We start from the raw sequence: 24,447 nt of genomic DNA on the forward strand, positions 1-24,447 counted from the left end.
CAGCATACCTCGTATTATGAAGCGAGTGCGTTAGCAATTGCGCTACGAGAACGTTTGTGGTACGAGGGATACATACACTGAGTTATATGTAGTGTCTGAAAACTGAAAGAGTGGAAAATCAAAGCCTATTTGAAATGATTTCCAAATAGGTTTGGATTTTATATCCTTTTAGAGTTTCATTGCGAAGGCTTGACGTATAAAATGTGTTCCCTGCGCTACCAATGCGAGAGGCTGGGGTGACCGTTGCAACTCGAAGGAAGCAATATGTTCAAAATCCTGCAATACAATATATATCACTGTTACAGTATCATGCGTTTTTCAGTATACTAAGCTAATTTAAGTTGCATGTCATTAGAAACACAGCTAATAATGTTCAACTCTCAAAACTTGCCCGGCATGTGAAGTCTTATTGGGCCCTCGAAGGGGCCAATACATTACGCGCCGGGTAACTACGATTTATGCTGCCGATAGTGCTACCTGGGAGTGGTCGAACGGAAACATCCTTTTACGCGGAGGGCAGTTACGCGCTGCTTTACCAGTAGGTGGTAGAACCGGCCCTCGGTTATTTTTCGATGTAATATAACTTTTAGCCGCTTTTGAATGCTGTGTACAAATAGTATGTTACTTCTTGGAGTTCTTGGTTTCAAGTTCTACAAAAGGAGGAGGGCTTGACGTAGGATTATCACCTCTACGCGGTATAAACTTATAATGCTACGGGAACAGGTAGAAGAAATCAAATATTACGCCGATCACAAGAAAGCCGGAGCCTGATGTTAAGGACCAAAACTATCACAATAACCGGAACGTGGAATGTTCGAACCCTGGCTCAAGTTGACAAGTTGGCGCAAGTAGAAAGTAATTTCAACAATTAGCACTTGGATATTCTGGGCATAAGAGAAATAAGATGGACTGGCTGAGATCAACTAATTAGCGATGGGAAAGTCGGTATACACTCTGACCACGAGAATCAGCATATCCTCGATGTAGGATTGATCCTGAATATGGTAGCAGCAAATGCGTTCATGGATGGAATCCCATTATTGATCGTATCATCAATGACCGCTTCCGATCACGCCACGCTAAATCCACCATTGTTCAAGTCTACGCACCAACGATCAGTTTCTGGAGATCTTCAACGAGGTATCCCTGTATCGTATTAAATTATTTATCGTGGACCTGAACGCTCAGATCGATGGACACAGGAACATTTCAATCGGCCATATGGTTCGGCAGTGCAAACGCAAATGCCTCTTCTTATTCAGTGGCAGGGACAGTTTTTGTGTTGGGAACGCGTATTTTGCGTACAAGCGCTATCACAAGGCAACATGGCGCTCGCCCGGCGGTTCAGCGAGTAACAAAATTGAGGTGTATGTGAGAGTAATGGCAACAATGCACTGACCGCTTGCCGCGACGGTTGGCGGTCGAGCGGATGTCAGTTTATGCAGAAACATGTGAAAGACAACGCAATGGCTGTCTTCTAACTCGAATGCGGTGATCGACTTGCAGAAACTTGCATGGGAGACAACGCACGACGCCGCATTTCTGCGCACTTTCCATATAAGAAAGGAAGTCTGGCGATGTATTTCAAAGCAAAAAAGCTTATTTTTGATATACAATCTCGTCCTTCGTTATGGAGTATGAAAGGGAATGAGTACAGTGACCGAGTCTTAAAAATGAAAATGTTGGAGGACATAGTTGACATATTTGGAGGAAAAGAAGTGTCACAAGATGAAAAACATATCTGGGTAATGTTATAATTTCATTACATGATTTTTTAACATACCTTGTTAGTTATGTGTTACATTACATATTTATCAATAACTTATTGTAGTTAAGGAGACGGCCTAGGGGCGAACGCGCAAGATGGGGTCCGCGTACGATTTCCTGGTGCTAGTGCCCCCGAGGCAAGATGGTCGCTATACATTGGTTATATGAGACTAACTATAAGGAGATGGACCAGGAGCTAATGGTGATACATTGTCCATGGAATTTCTTGTTGTACTCTTGTTGTCGTTGTTGGGTAATTATGTTTTTAACTTTACATTATTATCACTTGTACTGTTAAGCTAGTACTAAGCTTACCCTACAGTATTGTAAGCTGTAGTGATAAGCACTAGAAATACTTCAGTTTTGTATCAAATTGTATATGATTATGCTGGATTTAGAATGTTAAACTAGTAGTATTTCTTGTAATAGTTTCTCTTCATGGAATTGCTTGTTGTACTCCTGTTGTCATACTCCTTTTGTCGTTGTTGTTGTTGTTGTTTTGTTGGGTAGTTATGTTTTAACTTTACTTTATTATCACTTGTAGTGTTAAGCACTGGAAATACCTAAGTTGTGTGTGAATTTTTATATGATGCTGCTGGATTTAGAACGTTAAACTAGTAGTATTTCTTGTCGTAATTTCTTTCCATGGAATTGCTTGGTGTACTCTTGTTGTTGTAGTTTTGTTATTGTTGAATTGTTCTTGTATAATTGCGTTTTAACTTTGTCTTTTTTATCACACTGCTCTAAGTGACCATTTCCATCGGGATATTACCCAATTGCTATGTATTTATAATAATAATAATAATAATAATAATAATAATAATAATAATAATAATAATAATAATAATAATAATAATAATAATAATAATAATAATCAACGAAAGTCCCTTCGCTATCGGGAAAATGAATTCCCCTGCCGTTGTCGATCAGTTCTAATTTAAATTGACCAACCGTTTTAAGCTAATGCGGAAGGATGAAGTGAATATCAAAGTTCAGTGGACGCACTTCAAACGGCCCAGTGTCGATAACACAGAGGAAACACTCGTTCGAAAATGAAGAACGAATAGGGAGCGATGGATTCAGTACTGTACTTGGAAATACTTTGACGATCACAGGGCTGCAAGATGTTGGAGGGGCCAAGTAAAATCACAGTAGAAAGAATAGTAGCACCGAGCATATACCAAGTCTGGGGCTGCACCGTCAAGAGAAGCTTCCGGGCTGACAAGAGAGGATGGCTAGAGTAAAACGGTACCGAGGCACGAGAGCCAGAAGATCGGAAAAGCACTGAGACACTGTACCGTATTGTTCGTCCACGAACCAACCACAGAATCAGGTCACGTGTCAATATTAAGGACGTAAACGATAAAATACTTCTTGACAAAAAAGAACAGAGGCGTCTTGAACCAATCAGCACTAAGTCTGACCTACGATTTCTACACTGCCGACAACTCTGCCCTACATTGAGCTGGGAATGATTGAATCCGATTAAGTCAGATGCGCGATAAAAGCTCTGAAGAACAATAAGGCTGAGGGCTTAGATCAGGCCCCAGAGGAATTCTTGAAGGCTGGTACTACAGAAGTTTTCATTCCGTACCGTGAAGGTGTAAGGCGGGCCTCTTAGATTTGATACGGTGAAGAACATGATCGGAGAGGGTGAGGCGGTTGGCGGCCGTGGCCAATAATAAGAACTGTCTCGACATTCGCCTTAATAATTAAAGAAATTAAAGGATTAAATTACCGGTAGCAGGCAAGAAAATAGTATTTGTACAAATTACTCTTTTTTAATAATTATTATAATTCCTAGCTTCAGGTGGCTAAAATGGAATTAAAATTTTATGTTTCCTGCAAAAAATTGAGGGTGGGCGACTGCCTGGCCTCTCCCCCCCCCCCAACCTCCGCTCCCAATCACCAACGCTGCTCGTAGGTCGTAAGTTACTCCGACCGACCTGAAGGCTGTTGGAGGAGATCTGCTAGTACAGCTAACTAGACTGATAAAGGATTGCTGCTGCACACAATAGGTGCCTGCAAGTTGTTACTGTTAATCTCCCTCAAAATGGCTAAGTTAGTTATTGAAACAACTGATGCAAAATCACCTTTCTTTCGGTACCTGGTAATGCGTTCACGATCGTTCTACCCAGACGTCTGGAAGAAGCACTTGATACACTATTTTGAGAGGAATAGGCTGGGTTCTGTTATGAGCACCAAATATTTACGCACCTTAACGTTATCCAGCAGTCTATTGAGTTCCAAAAACCACTTACTCTCAATTTTATCGATTCCAAGAAAGATTTTGAAAGCATACATCTGAACTAGTGAAGCGTTATTTGGCAAAATACGCTAGTTATGTGATACAATTTGGACAATCAACTGTCTACGCGACATATGTTTAAAATGTGTCCCTTATCGGCACTTGTATTTTATGGTGAATTATTGCATTCTGCTATGGAACCGTTTATTCGTGACTAGTGCCTGTAAATTGAGCTGAGACTGGTATTCTACACTATTTGAAGTATTGGATGACTAAAACTTGTATCTGGTGGACTCTGATAAATTGTGCCTGAGCGTTCAGAATAGTTAGCCTACTGGTCATCTACTCTGTCTATATGTGGCGAAATGGACCTTTCGTCACATACTTATTATCTCGAAAGACATAATCGTATTGTGGACGGCTACACGGAATTCTACAACGTCCATGAGAGTACATAGCCTCTACGATGTGTGCTTTGGCGGTGCCCGCCAGGGCGTGTTCCGAGACTAGACTGTGCCGCTTCTGGCGGCGGATTATGTAGTGCGCCTGTCTGCTCTGGAGAGTGTTTAAAAGCGGACGTTAAATGCAGCAATGGAGTTCGTTGCCGCTGCCAATACAATGAACTCCCCGTCGAGTATTGGGTGCCGGGCTAGAACTATCCCAACAGGGAACAAGGTTTTCTTTATATCCTTTTATGTTTTAGTGTAGTTGTAATGATGTGAATATGTAAATTTTGTTTCTTACTGGTGAGTTGTAGTGATAGTTCAGAACACGGTTGCCTTACCTAGGTATATATGGTTTAATGTAAGTACGCCTTTATCATTTCTTTGTGCTCATATTATTTTTCTTGTGTATTGTTGTTATATGCTCGTGCGTGTGTTCGTTGCGACTTAATAATATCTTAGTTTTGTGTTAAGGCGTCATGTTCCAAGTGTGTTCTGTATGTAACGTAGTAGGTGATTATTGCGTAGGTAATTTCAAAATTCTCCTCTGCCTTTATTGAAAGTTGATTTCCCCTTGGTTTTATTCATTTTCTGAATTTTTTCGAGTGATTATTGCCTTTGTTTGATGCGTATGCCGTTCCAATTTGGAAATTTGGAAAATTTTTGCTGTCGTGTTGTGTGTTTGGTACACGTAACGATGTGTGATTTTGTTGTGAAACTCATCCAAATTATTCGTTCATCTTTCTGTGTGTTTAGGCGTTTCATTGCCCGTGTTCAAACTAACACTACGCTTACACTAGTTTCTGAATTTTTTAAATTTTATTATGATTATTATTATTATTATTATTATTATTATTATTATTATTATTATTATTATTATTGTTATTATTAATTTCGTTAATTGGTAAATTGTTTTATCTCTTAGGGAAAATTTATTATTTGGGTTTGGTTAGTTTATTTCCATTCCTATTGCGGGCGTTTAATGAGATCATTATTCTAATTATTTTAGTAAACCCGTATTTATGTTAACGGTAGGACAACAATGCCATTGTAACGTGTTCACGTAATCGGGGGCTTGGACAACCCTAGTGCGAAATATATGGAGTCTGGTTCTGATCTTATCTATTCTGCTTATTGTTGTTTATCTCTTCGTGCCTGTCGTTTATGTAACTGATTATTATTGGGGATTTTTGTGAATTGTCGCGGGCGCGATAAGAGCATCTTGCGGATCGCTTCGTGAATACTACTATGAATTGTTCTTCTGAAACTGTGTGTTTACTTTTTTTTTGGGTCTCGGTGATGTTATGTGAACTGGCTCGGTCCCTTAAATTATGTTCCGGTGTTTAATTTATTGTCTCTCCTTAACATGCTTTTGTGAGTTTAAATTGTGGTTTTATCTGGGTTGTATTTATTATTCTGGGCGTGCCTGCTGTGGGGACATTATGGTCGGTTTTGTTGTATTCTAAGTTAATGGTGATATCCCGGGTGTCCTTCATTTTTGTGGGTTTTGTGGGAATTCAGCTTCCACTGGGGTGCTGTCAAAAGCCCTCGATTTTCCATCCAACCTTTTTGTGTTAAATTTTAAATTCCATTTAATATTAATGTATTTCAAATATGTGTTTATCAAGGGTAATTGTTAAGCTAAGCTGATGCATCAGTATATCTTTTGATCACCAGTGGTTCGTCTGTGAAACCACTTTTTTGGAGGCATTTGCACAGTTTACCAATGGTAATATGTTGTAACCACCACGCCTGCTGATAGCTGATGCACTCTGGCGTCATTCCGAGCATGTTTCTCGAGCTTATCTTGCGAGGGAGTCCGTTCGTGTGAGGTAATATGTTGTGATGCCACCTTTGTGTTCCTATGTTGCTGTGATTGTCATTTTTCATATATTTGTGACTGCTTTTGTTGCAATAATTCGTTTTTTGTACAGGTAAGCATTAACCATGGCGACATAGAAAGTTTGCGCGAATGAGTTGAACACTGAAATATAAGAAGCTTTATTAGATACAATACCTAGTGATGGTGAATTATGTGCATCAGTGAGTACAAGTGAAGGTGATCATGACATTATGGAAGACAATGTGTGTCCAGATTTACATGGTATTTTGGAAGAAACTGTGAACTGTGATTTACAAGACGTGACTGAACACGCCCAGAACGAAGAAAATGCTGACATTGATTGGGTGAATTACGTTGTGTACAACATTGATGGTGAAATTTTTAGTCAATTTGGGAAAAATGTTCTCGAGCGACAGACTACACTGCTGTTTTTTCTGAGTGCCTTTTTCCGGGGGAACTTATTGCGCTTACACTTATCCAAACAAATTTATATACAACACAGAAGCTTGGGGATCAACAAATTTCCAGCCTACCAGTAAAGAGGAAAGGAAAAAATTCCTTGCCATAAATCTTATGGGTGTGAAAAAGCTTCCTAGTTACACTGATTACTGGTCTTCGGACCCAATGTTGGGGGTGGATCAAGCGGCATACATGTCTGTTCAGGAAACATTTAGGTGGTGTGCTTTTTGCAGCACGAAACGAAATCCCCACCGTACAAGGTGGGGATGTCAGACATGTGGTGTTGGACTATGTATGGGCAATAACCAAAATTGTTTCGCTGAGTACCATGCCAAATGAGAAGACGCCTAGTTTCCCAGTGGTTTTAGCGAAATCACCCCCCCCCCAAAAAAAAAATTACAAAAGTAATTTTTGCTACAAAAACTGTCATACATGTATTTTTTATTTGTACTTCATTAGATCAGTATTTTTTTTGCTAGGGGCTTTACGTCACACCGACACAGATAGGTCTTATGGCGACGATGGGATAGGAAAGGCCTGGGAGTTGGAAGGAAGCGGCCGTGGCCTTAATTAAGGTACAGCCCCAGCATTTGCCTGGTGTGAAAATGGGAAACCACGGAAAACCATCTTCAGGGCTGCCGATAGTGGGATGTATCAGTATTAAGCATTTACATAATTTTCATTATTTCATTCCTCGGTAATCAATTGGGTTATTATGAATATGAATTTATTTACATCTAAGTCATTTATTTAATGAATATTCATTTTACTCCTTAATGTTGTGTTTTTGTTGTAAGTTTCACTATTCCTCAGAGTTTATTTAATTTTTTTCAAATTTGGAGTATAGTTGTAAAGATTATTTATTAATTATATATTTATTTTTATTTTTTGAAAATCTTGGTGTCATTTTGAGGTGAATCGCCTCGCAGTTCCTTAATCCCCTCCTCTAATTTATTATTATGGGTAGGTTCCTGCACTCTTCCTTGCTTCCCTGCTTCCCTGTAAATTTTGCTGTGTTATTAACTGATTTATTATGAATTATTTGCTCTTTTTAAGTTTATCTTGTTTGCACAGTTCCCTATGATGTTCTCATCCTAACGTCATTCATCACCATTGTTAGGGGGTGTTGCACTAGTTGTGGTACATCACAAATTTGTCAACGTTTTTGAGAGCCTGTATCATAACAAGAATTGTGAGAGTACCGATAATGTGAAAACGAACTACTTCATCATCGATGCAGGTGTCAGGCAGGGTTGTATTTTATCATCTTTTCTATTTCTTATCAACATCAATTTCGTTATACAGAAGGCGCTGAATGGTCCAAGCGTTGATATCTTCTGGAATCACTATATGCAGCTAACTGACCTAGATTTCACCGACGACAACGCATTGCTTGTCGAAACCAGCATATCTCTACAAGGCATGACTAACAGCTTAGACACCGAGGCTGGATAAGTGGGACCACGCATTAGTGTAGATAAGACAAAAGACAGTAGACACTCTCATGGCTTTATTGAAGCTTAAAATTCCCCCGGTTGATACGCACGGTATACAGTTAATGTGGCACAATCTAACTCTGATAAACATAAAAAGACATGAAAGTATAAAGGCCAGAAACCTAAAGCGAATCCTTCAGCTCTCAAAATTTACAGACAATCTTTCTCCCTAGAAGATATAAAAAACACGTATGAACTTCCTGATACTGCCGCATCGATAGTTGCCCTGGAAGGAAGATGACAGAAAGCCCATCAGACCCCTGAAGTGTTGTATGTAACAAGAGTAATAAGAAGCAACGAATGGAGAGAACCAGAATACAAGCTACGCCACGTCCTCACAAGATTTGGGGTTCATGGGTTCAATGGAAGGATATGTGTAAACTCCAGATTCCATGTTCCGGACGAAAGGTGTGTATGTCGCCTCTGTGGCATGACCTGATCTAGGTATCACCTGATGGACTGCAGGAAAGGACAAATTTCATTAGCACATTTGCTAAGGACTGATCAAATTCAAATTTAAAATGTAAATATGTAAAATATATGTGTTTAATACTACCTTATTCATTTTTCTGTGATAAAGTGTAAATAAAAATTAACCTTAAATGCATTATACTGTAGGAGAGCGCAAATACTTCACGAAAATATACATTCCTAGAGTAAGGTAAAATTCGGTTCATTTTCCTTTACATATTGGCATAAGAATATAAACGCAAAGACCATTGTTATGATGGACTGCGTATCCATGTGTGTCTGGGAGGCGCGACCAGTCTTAAGGAAAATAATAGATAGGAAGAGCACTGTGGAATACGAGGAAATGATCTCGCATCGTCGAAATGGTTTCACACTGGAGAAAGCAAAGGAGATATCGTAGGTTTTATCATCAGTTGCATGATTCATTTTCCTTCCTCCTTTCCGTTTAACCCATGTGTTATGCATAGCATTCGGTATTTTGAGCTGTTGCACTTCATCGTTCACTTCTTGTATTTCCAAGGAGCTCACCGTCCGCATGAACAGAGGATGTGCAAGGGATAACTGCAGTGCGCTAATCATGTTAATACTGTGTTGATGTGTTGTACTTTGATCATCTGTTATACAGACACACATCGATTTCTCTCAAGTGGACTACACAACTCGTCGCAGAAGACACTCCTGCGATTTTTGATCGGCCGGGTGGCTACACATCTTTACTATCCGCTCGCGTCGAGCCAACAAATCATATAGGCCCACTCCTCGTTGGATGTCAGCCTCCCTAACATCAACCATCATGACGACCACCACCATTACCACTACCTTTGCGACCCCTGCTCACACCTTCTCCTCCCTTTCCATCACAACTGTTACGTCGTCCCATTCATCGTCACTTCTATCCACCTCTCTTCCCGCACTAACTCCTGTTGATCCACCTCGACTATTACGTATTCCTCCCCGCTACTTCACCCGCCCTTTTATGCCGTCTACATCTGCCTTGTCAACCACTACGTCACCACCACCAGCAGCAGCCGCTCATCAACTTCCATCACCGTCAGCAACATCAGCCACAAACGAAGTCTTCAGTTGCGTCGTCCGCGGCGTAAGCTCACTCATCCCGGCAACCGACATTCAAGAACTACTCCACCTTGAAGCCATACCTGTCAAGAGGGCGTTCCGTATCTACAACTCCACCTGCCCGACATACTTAATCAGACTTCAGCTTCACAGCGCAGCAGCCGTCACCCACCTGATCTCCAACGGAGCACTTCTCTACGGCCGTCATCATACCGTCGAACCGTCTCGCTCACCTCCCCGCCTTAGCCATCGCACCTCCACATTTCGTCACCATATCCGGCCGGATCATCCCCGCTTTCAACGTTCTTTCCATGTCCGTCCACCTACTTCCTCTGCTAATCTCATCCCGCCTACCCTTGCACATCTCCAACACCTCATAACTGTCCTTTACCATATCGCTTCAACACTTCACCACCTTACCTTTCTACGCAACTTCCTTCTCGACACTCTGGTGTAAACCACCATCTAAAGTTACTTCACCAAGCCGAGTGGCTCTTCCATAATATTCACATCGCTTACCCATCTCCTACATCTACTCTCTTCACTGCTCCTGGCCCGAGAGATCACGTTACGATTTAGGGGGCCCGCCTCGCCCTCCAGGCGGGGAATGAAAAGTTTTCGTCGTCGTCGTCATCTGTTATGAAGTTACCTGCCTGTTTCTCATGACCTGAGAACACTGTTCCATCGCAGTGAGAATCTTTCCGAGGCAACAGCCGAAGAGAGCTTCTTCTAGCGTTCCGTTTTGTTACACTGTGGAACTCTGTTCCATCCAAAGAGTGTTCAGTCGATGTAACAGACTCACCTCTGTGGAACACTGTTCCACCACAACCGAGTATTAGGACCGGATAACGGCCACTGCATTGTAATTCCTGAAGCGTATCGTTATTCTGTAAAACTGTAACATTTCGTAAGTTCTCCACTCAGATTTATAATTAATAAAAATCGAACTTATATATATATATATATATAGTATATAATTTATTTTTCAGTGGCGGACACTGTTGATAAATTTACTTCGTGAGATATTTGTGATCAAATGCTGTCCTAAGTCTAAGACATTAATGTAAAAGTCTCTTTGGCTGGAAAGCATCGCAGTCTAAGTTTGTGAGCCCACTTAAACTCGTCCTCTTCAATTTCTACCCGTACTCACAATCATAACGAAGATGATTCTTCATCAATTACTATGCCGTCAATTTTAAATGGATTAGTAGGAACAGACATTCGCACTGTACCCGATCAGTCCACAGACGAAACCCAGCCATCTCAAACACCATCACATTCTGTCACAGTGAAACAGACATTCGTTGCTTATTTTCAAAAATTAATTTCGGAAAATTTGTTCCCAAAATGTATTGTCTTGTTCCAATGTGTGATATTTTGTATTACCTTCTCTTTTCTTCTTTATTTACTGATCGCCGAATGTGATCTTGAAGTAAGATTGTTAAGGGATGTCATTTGTCAAATAGTAGACATTGATTACAATATTGTGCGGTAAGTTCCTTAACTGTTTCAACTTATTTGTTTTGTGCATGATTTTGAGACCTGACTTTCATGATGAAACGTATTTATAAATGTTTGTAATCTATGCCATATGCGTTTCGAGGTCACTGATTTTGTATTTTGTTAATTACTGATTTTATGTTGACTGTTTTTGATAATGTGTGATCTTTCGTTTCTGATAACACAACATTTATTTTTGCGCTGTGAAACGTTGATAGAGAGCGTGTAAATAATAAACTAAATTCAATACGAGACCAATAGCCTATTCATAATATTTTTACTATTCTTATTACCATGTGCTGATTATATTTTCCCATGATATTTTAATATATTTCGCACACTCTCCCTTTCTGTAAAAGCCGTGTTAATATTTTGCATTCCGCATGGATATATGAAAGGTTGAATATGGTGAGACTATGCAATCGCCGCCCACTCAAAACTGTTGCTAAATACTATGACTTCAGTATACTGTATATAGAATGTGTCGTTCCTAGATGTCATGGGTTTCGTATGCCTGAATTTTATAACGTTTTGAATGTATTTCGACCTATTTCTTTATGCAATACTTTTCTCAACAGTAATTAAACGAAACCGCCATGTCTCAGTTAGTGGAAGAAGTCATTTCTGTCAATGTTATACGCATGTTACATAGCTATCAAGGTAACATGATGCTCAGTGATTGGAGGCGCACGATGACAGACTAAACATTAATGATTCTCAAGGACTCTCGTCCCGTCGGTTTATTGGGCATTTTGACTCACCCACCAAAATACCTGGTTACTCCTGGTAACATCTTTGTTGATACATTGATAATTTACGAACATGTTATTTTTATAACAGGTTACTATAACATTTTACGTAGGTCGAGTCGTAAGTCATGGCAACTATACTTTTCTCTCGCGAACAGGAGACAACACGGAAAAGTACGGTATGTACTTGCGTATAATACCACTAGATGGTGTATATAAACAACAGTGTGGGTCTAAGCATGCCCCCAAGTTCAGTGTGTGAGTGAGAGCGTCACAAAATGGAAGTCAATAAGCAGGAGCAACGATCGTATATTAAAATAGCAGTTCTCTGCGGCAGAAATGCATGCCAATGCCATGCAGAGCTGCGAGAAGCATTAGGTGTGCATGCCATGTCCTATAGAACAGTGGCGAGGTGGGTGGAGACGTGCCTGCCATACGATGTTCCAGGTGTTCTTGTGTGTCATCCAGTGTGTGAGGTGCACACTCTCAATGCAGTTTGTTACGATTCCTTTTTTGTTGTACCAATTGCGCCGTGCATTGCGAACCAAACGTCCAGATCTTTTGGACAACGCCATAATCCTACACGATAACGCGACAGCTCACACAGCAGCCATCGTTCAGCGCCGTTTACAACGGTGCGGATTGGAGGTTCTTCCACAGCCTCCTAATTCGCCTGATCTGAGCTCACGTGACTATGATCTAATCCCCAAAGTCAAGAAGCCATTACGTGGACAACGGTTTGCTAACAAAGAGGATATCGTAACAGCATTTCGGAGAGAGGCATCACACGTTAGGGATACACATGCAGCGAATGGTATTCAGCGCCTGCCCTACCGCTGGCAACGCACAGTGGAAATCTTCGGTGATTATTTCGAAGGTCTGTAACCCGTGGAGACAGGTCCTTTGTACGTAGCGTTGTGTATTGCAGTCTATACCATACCGTTTTATTAAAACAATGTTTACCAATGGCCTGTGTTCTGTCACTTTCTTACGAGAATCTCCTGAAGTCAGAATTTGTCTTTAGGCACAATGCATAAGTGCATGCTCTATATTTCCAAATGGGTACCTTAGATTTTCCGTGTTGTCTCCTGTTCTCGAGAAAAAAAATAGTTGACATGACTTATGACTCGACCCTCGTATATCCGTGAAACTAGAATTTAAAAATAATTGGAAAGTAACTTTTTAGCTTATCTCTAATCAGAAGGCACCTTTTTCATATTCCATGCTAATCCGATTTTTGTATGAAGCCATTTCATCCCTGGCTTCCCGCTGTATTTAACCTTTTCAGGTTCAATTTCATAGATCCACGCTGCGTTATAAAAGTGTTGAAACATAATGATTAAAGAAAATTACTGAAAATAAAAATACTGTACATGATCGCATGAGCATGCACAAGGAATGAGACTGAAGAATATAGGTTATTAAAATAAGAATGACTAGAACACTAAAAGTTGCAGTTCCTAAATACTTGAACAAACTGTCCTCAGATACCACTCCCTCAAGATCAAAGTATCAGTTCTAAAACATGTGTAAATGTGGTTCATATAAAATTATGTAACAACAATATTTTCCTACAGATGAAAATTTTATCATGACTAAATTTCTCCACAATGACAAAACATTTTAGGAATTTACTTAAAGTAATTTATAAGAGCTCACAATTCAGAAAATACTGATAAGATTTAAAGTATATTTACGCTACTGGATTTATGTAAATGTAGTGAATAATGATGTGAATAAACGGGAAATAATACAAGAGTAAATTATAATCTATTTATATAAAATAACTTGTCCTGACTGACTGACTGACTGACTGACTGACTCACTGACTCACTAACTCACTGACTCACTGACTGACGAATTCACCATCGCTGAGCCAAAACTACTGGACATAAGGAAATGAAATTTTGGGGATACATTCATATTAACATGTAGGTGCTCCCTAAGGGAGGATTTTTGGATATCCTGTCGCTAAGAGGGTGAAAAGGGGGTGAATTTTTAAATTGAGGATATCTATATCTCAAAAATTTACAGATGTAAAAATTGGTGATTGGAATCTCCTTTAAAATAAACAAACACGTAACTTTTTGTTTTGGGAAAATCTCATTAAGGGGGATGAAAATGAGGGGAAAATTTTTGAACACCTTTTATGAGGAGACTTATATCTCAACAACTGAAGCCTTACAGACGTGAAAGTTTAAATTTGTAATCTCCTTTGAAAACAAAGGAACACGTATTTTTGTGTTTTTAGATAATCCGATGAATAGCGGGTTAACAGGAGTAACAAACGAGGTGAATTAAAAAAAAGACTATATCGGAAAATTATCCTAGACACGTAACATATTGCAGATTTGAAAACTGGCATTTGGAATTTCTTGTAAAAGTAAAGAAACATACATTTTGGGGGGGGGGGGGGAAATTCACCTAAGGGAAACTGAAAAACGGGGTCAATTTTTAAAAATAGCGTATTTACAGTATATCTCAAAAACTGAACATGTTGCAGACGTGCAAATTGGTAATTGGAATCTCCTTTAAAAATAAGGAAACACGTATTCTTTGGTTTTCGGCAAAAACCCTTAGGGGGCGGGGTGAAAGAATAGAAAATTAGTTGGTTTATTTTTATGAGAATGGGGTATATACCAAAAATCTAATAATGTTACAAACGTGAACACTGGTATTTGGAATGTCATTAAAAAGTAATGAAACCTGCATTTGGAGGGGAAATCAAATTGGAAGGGGGGGGGGGCGGTGGTGAACGAAAACCGAGATGAATTTATTTTGCGACGTTACTCATATCACAAAAAGAAACGGATACTGTTTGTTTTTGGAAAATTAACTTGAGTGGGAAGTGTGAAAGGAAGTACAATTCTTTTTCTGGAGAAACTTATATCTCAAAACTGAAGGTCACAGACGTGGAAACTGGTATCTGGAATCTCCTTTAAAAATAAACACCCATTTTTGGGTGGGGGAAAACCAACTTAAGGCGCGGGGGTGGAGTGATAAAGGATTTTGAAGGAGTTTGAGGACACTTACATCTCAGAAAAGGAGAATATTACAGACATGAAAATTTGTACTTGGAATTTTCCTTCATTGTAAAGAAACACGTAATCTTTTGTCTTTGGATAATCCAATCAAGGGGGGTGAATTAAATGAAAATTAGTTGAATACTTTGTATGAGGATACTTATATCTCAAAAACTAAATATGTCGCAGACGTGAAAATTAGTATTTGGAATCTCCTTTAAAAGTAAGGCAACACGCATTGGGGGTGGGGGTATCAACTTGGGGCCGAGGTGGTGAAAAAGGAGTTTAATTCCTCTTTATGAGGATACATATACCGGTATCTCAAAACTGAAGGTGATACAGTCGTTATAATTGGCATTTGGAAGCTCCTTTATAAATAAAATAAAGTATTTTGGTTTTCGAAAAATTCACTTAAGAGGGGAGGGTGAAAGGAAGTGAAAATTTTTTATTCCTTTTATGGAGAAACTTATATCTCAAAAGCGTAAGGTTACACAAAAGAAAATTTGTATTTGGAATCATCTTAAAAAATAAAAGAAACACGCATTTTCTGGAGGGGGGGGGGGGAAATCAACTTAACGGGCTGGGGTGAAAAGGGAGTTGAATTATTCTTATGAGGATACTTATATCTCAAAAACTGAAGATGTTAGAGGCATGAACATTCTATTTGGAATCTTCTTTCAAAGTAAAAACCGGGCGGGTTGGCCGTGCGAATCCCACTGTCGGCTGCCCAGAAGATGGTTTTCCATGGTTTCCCATTTTCACACCAGGCAAATGCTGGGGCCCTACATTAATTAAGTCCACGGCCACTTCCTTCCAACTCCTAGGCCTTTCCTATCCCTTCGTCACCATAAGACCTATCCATGTCGGTGCAACGTAAAGCCCCTAGCAAAGAAAAAATCAAAGTAAAAGTCTACGTAAGGGGTGTGGGATTGGAAATAAGTAAATAAGGATGCTTTTTCATAAAAACTGAAGCTGTTAGTGACGTGAAATTTGGTGTTTGAATTTCCTTTCAAAATAAAGAAACGCGTATTTTTTATTTTCGGAAAGTCCACTTAAGGCGGGAGAGGGGTGGAAAGAAGTGAAGATGAAGAAGTTGAATTATTCTTATGAGTACACATTTCATCTCAAAAACTGAATGTGTTACAGACGTACAGACGTGAAAGCTGGTATTCTGAATTTTCTTAAAAAAAGAAACACGTATTGTTTTGTTTTCGGGAAATCCCATTAAGGTGTTGAAAAGAACTGGAAAAGCGGCTGAATTTTTAAAATGAGTACCGGCATATCTACATTACAGTATATGTCAAAAACTTACAATTAGTGTCAAGAAACTTGGTATTTGGAAAGTCCTTTAAAAATACAGGAACCTGCACCTTTTTGTTTTCGGAGGGGGTGATAAGAAGTGAAAAATATTTTCATTGTTTTTATAAGGATATATCTTAAAAACTGAAGATGTAACAGTCGTGAAAATTGGTATTTGGAATCTCCTTTAAAAATAAAGAAACATGTATTTTTGTTTTCGGAAGATACACTTAGATGGGGTTGAGGGTGGGGGTAAGGTCTGATCAATGGGTTGAATTCCTTTTATGGGGATACTTATGTATATCTCAAAAACTGAAGATGTTGAAGATGTGGGAATAGGTATTTGGAATCTCCTTTAAATATAAAGACGTCGCCATAAGACCTATCTGTGCCGGTGCGACGTAAAGCCCCTAGCAAAAAAAATAAATATAAAGAAGCATGTATTTACTTTTTCGACTTGAGAGAAGACTGTTTCTCACATGTACAGTTCTATGCCGCATTGTCGTCTTAGCCCCAAAAGGTAATACCACAAGCATGGTTTACAAAGAATTTCTACGGTAAATGGAACTCAATTTTGGGTGCGTTTTTATACTTTAGAAATTTTCAGATGATGTCTTAGTACATGTCGAGGAACGATTACTTTGATAAAATTACGAAATCCACGCAAGCGAAGCCGCGGGTAATTGCTAGTCTATATATATAGAATATCCTGTCCTGACTGACTGAATGACTGATTCATCGTCGCCGAGCCAAAACTACTGGGCATAAAGAAATGAAATTTCGGGGAGACATTCATATTAACATGTAGGTGCTCGCTAAGGGAGCATTTTTGGATTTTCCATCGCTAAGCTGGTGAAAAGGGGGATGAATTTTTAAAATGAGGATATCTATATCTCAAAAACTTGAAAGCTTAAAAACGTAAAAATTGGTATTTGGAATCTCCCTTAAAAATAAAGGAATACGTATTTTTTGTTTTCGGAAAATTCCATTACGAGGGATGAAAAGGGGGAAAAGGAGTTGACACCTTTTATGAGGAGACTTATCTTAGTAAATGAAGATGTTACACACATGAAAATTGCAATTTGGAATCTCTTTTGAAAATAAAGAAACACGTATTTTGTGTTTTTGGATAATCCGATGAATTGGGTGTGAACAGGATTGACAAACGTGGTGAATTTTTAAAAAGATTTTATCTGCAAATTATCTCATACACGTAACATATTACAGATTTGAAAACTAGTATTTGAAATTTCCTGTAAACGGAAAGATTTTTTTTTTTAATATTCACTTAAGGGGAACTGAAAAAAGGGGATGTTATTTTATTAATTAGCCTATCTACAGTATGTCTCAAAAACTTAACATGTTGCAGACGTGGAAATTGTTATTTGGAATCTCCTTTAATAATAAAGAAACAGGTACCATTCGGTTTTCAGAAAAAAATCCTTAACGGGGAGAGGGGGTGAAAGAACTAAAAAATTAATTGAATTATTTATATGAGAATATATATACCAAAAATGTAAAGATGTTACAAACGTGAAAACTGGAATTTGAAATCTCATCTAAAAATAAAGAAACACGCATTATATGGAGTGGGGGGGGAGGATCAACTTAACGGGCTGGGGTGAAAAAGGAGTTGAATTCTTTCTATGAGGATACATATATCTCAAAAACTGAAGATGTTAGAGGCACGAACATTTGTATTTGGAATCTTCTTCTTTCGGCAGCCCTGAAATTGGTTTTCCGTGGTTTCCCATTTTCACACCAGGCAAATGCTGGGGCTGTACCTTAATTAAGGCCACGGCCGCTTACTTCCCACTCCTAGCCCTTCCCTGTCCCATCGTCGCTATAAGACCTATCTGTGTCAGTGGGACGTAAAGCAAATAATAATAATAATAATAATAATAATAATAATAATAATAATAATAATAATAATCTTTCGAATGAGATCAAAGTCACAGGGCGGAATGTCGGGAGAGAACGGTGGGTGCTTCAATTCTTCCCATCCCCAACGTCGCAGTAGCTGCCCTATACACTCTCCTTTATGTGGTTTTGAATTGTCGGGCAGGATTATAGCACTGTCCGCAAGACCCGGACGCCACGTCGTACCTGTCGCACCAGGAAGTCGCTGTAGTACTGTGCGGTCACTGTACTACCATGTGGAACAAAATCTCAAACAATGACACCCCTGACATCATACGCGACGATCCCCATCTATTTGTCTGGGGAAGGATTCTGACGAACCTTCTGCCTCCTTGGTGATCCAGCATGTCTCCAGTTCGCGGACTGACTTTTCAGTTCTTGTTCGTATGCCCTGGTCCAAAAATCATCGATGGCGATTATTCGTGACAAGAACTGACCGCCGTCCTGTTGTCAGCGTGCAAGGTGGTTGGAGAATATTGTATAGCGCACCCACCTTTGAACTTCCGTCAGTGCACGCGGTACCCATCGCGAAGCGATTTTGCGTAGTTGCAGCTCATTACGCAATATCCTGTGGACGGTCCGTTTTTCGATGTCACTTGCCCTCTATAACTAGCGTAGCGTCCATCGTCTGTCTTCATCCAGGAGCTATTCGATGACGACACGTGCTACGTCGGTCCGCACACTGATAGGACGTACCGAACATTGCTCATCACTGGTTGACACGCGTCCTTGCTGAAACTTTCCTACCCACCGTGCTACTATACGGTATGGTAGGGCGTCATTCGCAAGGGCTTCCACTAATTCACTGTGACATTCCATCGCATCTCTACCTCAGAGAACGGCTATTTTGATGTAAGCGTGCTGCTCATCACGGGTTACTAAAATCTCGCACGACACTCACCGACTGACTGACTTCACAGCCCTCGCTGCGCTACTACGAGTTATCACAGAGCTATCAATTGTTCTGGATACACACTACGCCTGCAGAACTTCCACACGACACATATACGTTTGTGATCCGTTCACATATCTACAAGGAAAAATATAGTTGCCGTCACTTTTGCCCCAATCCTCGTATATAAAACGTTAAGCATTCAATTATAAAAATTATATATAATACAGTAGTATATACATATATATATATAATAACTTGTCCTGACTGACTGATTCATCATCGCCGAGCCAAAACTATTGGACATAAAGAAATGACATTTTGGGGTTATATTCATGTTAAGGTGTAGGTGCTCGCTAAGAGAGGATTTTTGGATGTCCGTAGCTAAGGGGGTGAAAAGGGGGGTAGAATTTTAAAATGAGTGTATCTATATCTCAAAACTTTAAAAGTTTACAGATGTAAAAATTGGTATTTAGAATCTTCTACCAAAATAAGGAAACACGTATTTTTCTGTTTTCGGAAAATCCCAATAAGAGGGGTGAAAAAGGGTAAAAAGTGGTTGAATGCCTTTAATCATGATACCGGTACTTATATCTCAGAAACTGAAGATATTACAGACCTGAAAATTGGTACTTTTAATCTCTTTTAAAAATAAAGAAACATGTATTTTTTTGTTTTTGGAAAATCCAATTAATGGGAGGGTGAAAAGGGACATGAATTTTTAAAATGAGTGTATCTGTATATAAAAACTTTGAAAGTTTACAGATGTAAAAATTGGTATTTATAATCTTCATTAAAAAACGAACACGTATTTTTTGTTTTCGGAAAATCCCAATAGGAGGAATGAAAAGGGGTGAAAATGGGTTGAATGCCTTTAATCTGGATACTTATATCTAGGAAACTGAAGATATTACAGACCTGAAAATTAGTGTTTGGGATCTCCTTTAAAAATAAAGAAACGTATTTTTTGTTTCGGGAAATCCAATTAATTGGGGGGGTGAAAAGTGGGTGTGAATTTTTAAAATGGGTGTATCTATATCTCAAAACTTTTAAAGTGTACAGATGTATAAATTGGTCTTTGGAATCCCCTTTAAAAGTAAAGAAACACATTTTTTCGGAAAATCCCAATAGGAGGGGTGAAAAAGTGGTGGAATGACTTAAATGGGGATACTTATATCTCAGAAACAGAAAATATTACAGACCTGAAAATTGGCATTTGGAATCTCCTTTGAAAATAAAGAAACACTTTTTTGGAAAATCGAGTTAATGGGGGTTAAACAGGTGTGACGCAAATTGGGATAAAATAAAAAAAAAAAGACTACATCTATAGTATATCTCAGAAACGTAAAATGTTACAGACGTAATAACTGGTATTTGAATCTCCTGTAAAAGTAAGGAAACATAGGTGATTTGTTTCTGGAAACTCCCCTTAAGGGAAACTAAAAAGGCGTGAAATTTTAAAATGAGCATTTCCACAGTTTATCTCAAAACTTAAAATGTTACAAAAGTGAAAAATAGTATTTTTCTCCATTGAAAATAAAGAAACGTGTATTTTTTGTTTTCTGAAAAACCACTAGGGTGGAGGGGTAAAAGTGACTGAAAATAGGGTTGAATTCTTTTAATTAGGATAATGATATCTCAAAAGTTGAAGATGTTACAGACGTGAAATTCGGTATTTGGAATTTCCTTTAAAAATAAAGGAAAACGTATTTTTTGTTTTCGGAAGTTCACCTAAATGGAGGAGGGAAATTGAAAATTTAGTTGAATTATTTGTATCACGATACTATTATCTAAAAAATGAACGATTTTGTAGACGTGAAAATTGGTATTTGGAACATGCTTTAAAATTAAACAAACACGTATTCTCGGAAAATCCAATGAAGGGGGGCGAGAGGTGAAAAATTGACAAATTAATTGAATTAATTGCATGAGGATACTTACATCTAATAAAAACTGAAGTTGTTACAGACGTAAAAATTGATACATGGATCTCCTTTAAAAACAAAGGAAAATGGCGTTTTTGGGTGAAATCACTTTGGGGGGCGGGGGTGAAAAGGAGTTGAATTCCTTTTATGTGGACACATATCTCAGAAACTGAAGATGTTACAGTCGTGATAATTGGTATTTAGAAAATCCTTTACTATTAAAGAGACAAGTATTTTATCTGGAAATTCACTTAAGGGGGAGGGGGCGGAGTGTGAAAGGAAGTGAAAAAAGTGAATTATCTTTATGGGGATACTTATATCTCAGAACTGAAGGTAACAGACGTGAACATTGGTATTTAAAATCTACTTTAAACATAAGAAAACTCGCATTCTTTTTTTTGAGGGGCGGGGTATATCAACTTAACGGTAGTGTGGTGAAAAAAGGAGTTGATACCAATTGATTTTACTGTTCATAATGTACTTATTCTGATCATAAACTGATCATTTTTAATCTTTCCTGGGTTCGATTTTAAGCACCATCCTTTCTTTGGAGTACATAAAGTTTGATTACAGTAGATTCTCCTGGCATATAAATAAAAATTTACACACATTTGAAATAAACGATATGAATGATATTGGCCGTGCGATTGTTAACATCTATAATAAGGTCAATCATTCACGGAAGTATGTCATTCGTGTCGCCAGAAATCTCGCGCACATTCCTACGCGCGACATTGATGCTGGTCACTTTGTCAGCAGTGACAGTGGCAGCAGATATAATTTACTGCCAAGTAGCGGTCTTGCATCTTGCTCTGGGTTCCAGACCATCAATAATAATAATAATAATAATAATAATAATAATAATAATAATAATAATAATAATAATAATAATTGTTACGGGGTTACCCGTGGAATGCAGAGGTGAAAGAAGGTGCCGGGGTGAATGGGTCTAACTACAAAGCCGAGATATGAATTAAAATTGCATTAAAGGTTATGTTTTCGAAAGTAACAAAATTTAACAATTCTCACATAGACTTTCAATATTTAACAAATAACAACAAGTCAACAAATAACCTACAATCAGGTATAAGACCAGTAAAGCTAAGATTTAGGGACAAATTAACAATCTGGGCTTCAAGCCCCACTTTTTACAATTTCTGAGCTCTCCGCTCAACTTTACCAAGGCACACTTTTGTCCAAAGGGCAGAAAACCCCTTCATTCAAGGATCCTTTGCTCCAGAAACCATATCAGGCCTCCTAGAGGCACTTTTACCACATATAAAAGAGCTGACCCCCTCTCAATTTTCTGAGCCTACCAAAGGACACAACAGACTTTACCATTAACTGCCCGCAAGGTACACTTACAAAGAAACAGGGTTATCTTGTACTCAACCTACTGGGCCTTAGTAGAAAAATAACGGCTTAAGTTAATGGCCCAAAATGCAAAATGAATGGAGGCGTGAATTTGCACTCCTACATGAAACTTCTTTAAAACCTAAGAGGCACTAGGCCGATGAAACATGGGCTATTCCCAAACTATGGAGGTAACTCGTATACTGAATTAATTTAACACATTAAGGAAGAGTAAAACATCGGTTACAAAACGTAGTCACCTCAAATCAAAATGAAGGGGAGCTCGAGAGGGTAAAGCACTCTCTATCCCCGAATTACAGTTAAAGATATATGAAGTTTTACAAAAGCGACGGAGAATTACATGCTTGAAGATAGGTTACATAGTAAAGGTTTCGGACCTTCCCCGCGGGTTAAACTGCTGAGCTAGCAAGAAATAAACATGTTAAGCGGCCATTACCTTACTGAAGAACTGCTGCCGGAAGAAAGAGGCGCTTCCCGCCTCCTGCTACATGTCCACACACTAAGTTAAACGTTGATGATGTGGCCGAGAGACAAGAAAATCAGCAGGTTTTATACCCTCGGGGAAGATTCGAGATCTTTCATGAATAATTAAGACACACCCACAGGCGTGTATTTTCTAAAGTACACAGTCACACACAAAATCGAAGAAGAAAGACACGATTGGTCAAAAATTAATTACAGAAATAATTCATTGCCTAACTTCAAAACTGACGGAAAGAAAAGATTAATGTTGCCAACCCACAAATGAAAGAACGAAATTTAGTAATAAGGAAACTTGTGAGTACAAAATATCTTCAAAAAGTTTCTTCACGACGCACCAGGGTGCATGATCATAGTTTTTTTTTGGTAGAGACATCTATAAGAGAATGTCCACACTTCTTGATCAAATGGAAAACAAAACAAGTTGAAATCCACACAGTATTGACAACTTCATAATCACAAAATTTACGGTAGTGACATCTTCTGAGAAACATATGAGTTGATCCAGTTTTTAACGTTCAGAGTTTCTCCAGTAGAGGAGGACTTTAAGGGGGAAAATTCATGTATGCGGCGTAGGGGTGTACCAGCCGGTACAATAATAATAATAATAATAATAATAATAATAATAATAATAATAATAATAATAATGTTCTGGACCGTCGTTAAAATGAGAGGACCGCGCTGGAAACGGACCCTTGCCGGGTAGTGACTACGATTGCAGTCCGGCCGCGGGTTCAGTACCTCCAAGGCACCGAAGACGACACCACACTGGATATCCTCGAGGATTTGATCCATATTAAAATGCTTATAGGAAAAGATGGCAAAGATTTAGAGACCCAACTGGCCGGGTGGAACACCTGGACCTAGCCCGGGAAGTACGAAATCGATTGCTGGAACGAAAGATTGAAAAATGGGAGGAACTTTGCCTTAATATCTCAGAAAACGAGTCAGATCACGAATTTTGGCGGATTCTCTCAGAAAACGAGTTAGATCACGAATTTCGGCGGATTATATATAACACGTTAAGCATTCAATTATGAATTTCATTATAATACCGTAGCGAAGCACGGGTATCTTGCTAGTATATTATATATCTAACATCTTCATTGGCACATGAGCACGTAAGTGCTTTGCAAGTGTAAACAATTGCAAAGATTATGCATGATAACTTAGCAAACGTTTAAAAATGCATTGTATTGAAAGTATGTCCATTATTATTATTATTATTATTATTATTATTATTATTATTATTATTATTATTATTATTATTATTATTATTATTATTATTACCGGGCGAGTTGGCCGTGCGCGTAGAGGCGTGCGGCTGTGAGCTTGCATCCGGGAGATAGTAGGTTCGAATCCCACTATCGGCAGCCCTGAAAATGGTTTTCCGTGGTTTCCCATTTTCACACCAGGCAAATGCTGGGGCTGTACCTTAATTAAGGCCACGGCCGCTTCCGTCCAACTCCTAGGCCTTTCCTATC

Source organism: Anabrus simplex, chromosome 2 (genome assembly GCF_040414725.1).
Source record: "Anabrus simplex isolate iqAnaSimp1 chromosome 2, ASM4041472v1, whole genome shotgun sequence".
Taxonomy (NCBI): Eukaryota; Metazoa; Arthropoda; class Insecta; order Orthoptera; family Tettigoniidae; genus Anabrus; species Anabrus simplex.